We start from the raw sequence: 3142 nt of genomic DNA on the forward strand, positions 1-3142 counted from the left end.
TCCGTTACAGTAACAGTCACAATATCCTACTTATATTTCATTACTAGCTTTTGATTTTTCATAACGCAAATCTTAAATTTCAAAACTTGTTGTACTGAAATTTCATTTCCATTTTATGTAATGAAATTTCAAAACCAAAAAGTTACAGGAATTACAGTACCAAAAACTGAAATTTCAACCTTAATTTTCTAACAGTGTGCCGTGTCCTTTCCACCCACGATCTTTACACTACCACACTTAACTTTGAACTTAGAAAGACTTGGAGCGTCGACTCAGTTAATTTCAGCACAAGGAAAGAAGAGGTTTGCTGTTGATCTCCAGATTGTTGTCTCTGATGATTAGTAGGTGGAGGTCGTCTGCTTGTTTATGTTTGGAACATGTGTTATCCGCAGGCTGTTGTTCTGCCAATAGCGTTGACGAGTATACGTGTTCATTTGCTAATTGAGAGAAATTTCGGCGGTTCATTTCGTCACTCAGTGTGTTTATTGGTGTGTTGTGTTTATTAGGGAAAATAGATATTTTATTGGTTAACAGATGCAAACGCAAGTACGTGAAGTAATCAGGTAACATTCAGGTACAGGTTCTTGTAATTATAAATGTTACTATGATCTATGAATCAAATCAAGTGGAGGAGGAATCAGCATCCTGTTCTTCGGGTTCAAGGGGCCTATTTGATTGATGTGGCCGTAACGACGACAGTGATTGCACCGCTTGCGTTTCATGGGCTTCTTCAAAACCGGAGTGGACACATCTTGAAGCACTTTCACTTGAAGTGTAGAAGCAGGTGATGCTGGGGTAGCCGGCTCCACAGGAAGGTTAGTCGGCATCTTCTTACTTATTATTAGTTTGACCGTTTTCCCAGGGCAGTCTTTTACTACCTAGGGGGGTGGTGGCGGCCGCTGCTCGGTATGGCGCATTTCAAGGTCCCATGCGAACTCGCAGACCAGACACCCAGAAGAGGCTAGAAAGCCGTTTCCAGTTGAACGTAGGGCAGACTGTTCGTTTTCAAAAAATATATGAGGGTGACATTCCTGGGATCTGCGTGCGTGAACGTAACGGTTATTTTCAAGCTGGGCCGTAGGGTACTAGTAAGTGTTACTTCGCGGCGTTTACTTATTTAAATTATTTGAAAATAAGCTGAAAGAAAATGGATGGAAACGAAGACTCGGATAAGTGCTGCTCGTGTAACCCGAGTCAAAGAAAAGGTCTGTAAAAAATTTGCAGGTCGTCGGTGACGTGCTTCATTTATCAAGTCAGGTGCAAATGTTTCGCAGACAACTCCCCGATAAGATGCAGACACTTTGCAGACAATTCGCTGCTCATAGGCAAACAACTCATAGATCACCTGCAGACAAACCACAGACCATTTAGTCTGCGGATTGTCTGAAAACGAACCGCGGATGGTTTGAGGAGTGTCTGTGGGGTACGGGCGTGCGAAACCATGGCTAAACCATCGGCAGACAATCTGCAATAGCTCAAAGAAATCGAAAACAGACGAAGCGGCTGCTGCCGCCGCCGGCCAGTACCGAACCCCAGACCCGCAAGCGGGCAAGCACTCAGACTTCCACGCGCGGGTCTGGGGTTCGGTACTGGCCGGCACGTGAGTGGGCACCGCGGCACCGCTCTGTTCCGACAGCAGACTCCCACACCACAGTCCGTCTGGAGTGCGCTCTCTCTGGCCAAGCGGGCAAGCACTCAGGTCAGACTTCCACGCGCGGGTCTGGGGTTCGGTACTGGCCGGCGGCGGCAGCAGCCGCTTCGACTGTTTTCGATTTCTTTGAGCTATTGCAGATTGTCTGCCGATGGTTTAGCCATGGTTTCGCACGCCCGTACCCCCGCAGACACTCCTCAAACCATCCGCGGTTCGTTTTCGGACAATCCGCATACTAAATGGTCTGCGGTTTGTCTGCGGGTGGTCTATGAGTGGTTTGTCCATGAGCAGCAAATTGTCTGCAAAGTGTCTGCATCTTATCGGGGAGTTGTCTGCGAAACATTTGCACCTGAATTGATAAATGAAGCACGTCACCGACGACCAGCAAATTTTTCACAGGCCTTTTCTTTGACTCGGGAAGGCATCAAGCGATTGGTGAGTTGATTTCATAGACCTTAATTCTGCCCTCCCCTGATTCCATTGCCAAAGTAAAATTTTGGCTTGAAACCATAACTTTTGCAGCCCCTTTAACAGACAAAATCCTCTTCATCTTCTTTCATCCTTAGAAAGATGTTTAATATTTGCATTTATTGAGGTATAATATATGTTAAGCATTCAAAAAGTAATGGGCATGTGATGTGTACAAATTTGGAGAAACTTTGGTTATTAGTGCCAGTTTTATCGATTTTTCTGTTACTTTTCTTCTAGTTTTATGATTTGTTGCGACACATGGGACCAATGGTTCCATGGCAAGTTTGTAGGGCAGCACACGAACAAAACTAATCAAATATGGAGAGGGCTCTGCTGCGCTAACCGGTAGATGGGGCAGTGGGTCAAGCCCAAGAGGAAAAGTAAGACTAGAACTGGTATGTATTCTCCTCTGAATGTTTTTGTACTGTTTTCAAATAACTTCTGGAAATCCGTTACAGTAACAGTCACTGGAAAGTTAATAAAAATTATGCTGGTAAATATCTGTGTAAAATTTGATGCAGCAAGCATAGCTAAACTTCCTATAATTCTTATTTTTAATTATTTTTTTCAGTTCAATCCGCTGTCCTGCCAGACCCCAATACACCTTCGAAAACAGCTGTAGAGAGCAATCATATGGTATCATCTACCCCTAAAAAAAGTCCATGGAAAGTGGCTCATGTGGCATGTCACTGGAGTGCCAAAACCTATAAGATTGGATGAAGTATCTGGACAGTTTTTTTTTATATTTATAATTAAATTGTTTAATTCCTTATAGGGGAACCTTGTGTGCAAATTGTTCAAAACCAGGCAGTTTCAAAGAAACCAAGGCTTAAAATTGATCAAATTACGAAGAAACCTTCACCCTCGAAACAAATTGCGTTTAGATCTCTTGTTCTGGATGCAGATACGCACACAGGTACTCAGACACAGGCAGGTAATTTGCAACTATCAGTTTGGATAAATTATTAGGATAGAACCTTTTTATTTAAAGTTAAATTTTTCAATTTCTTGTATAACTAA

This window comes from Frankliniella occidentalis, unplaced genomic scaffold, assembly GCF_000697945.3.
Source record: "Frankliniella occidentalis isolate FOCC.00 unplaced genomic scaffold, Focc_3.1 Scaffold388, whole genome shotgun sequence".
NCBI classification, from domain to species: domain Eukaryota; kingdom Metazoa; phylum Arthropoda; class Insecta; order Thysanoptera; family Thripidae; genus Frankliniella; species Frankliniella occidentalis.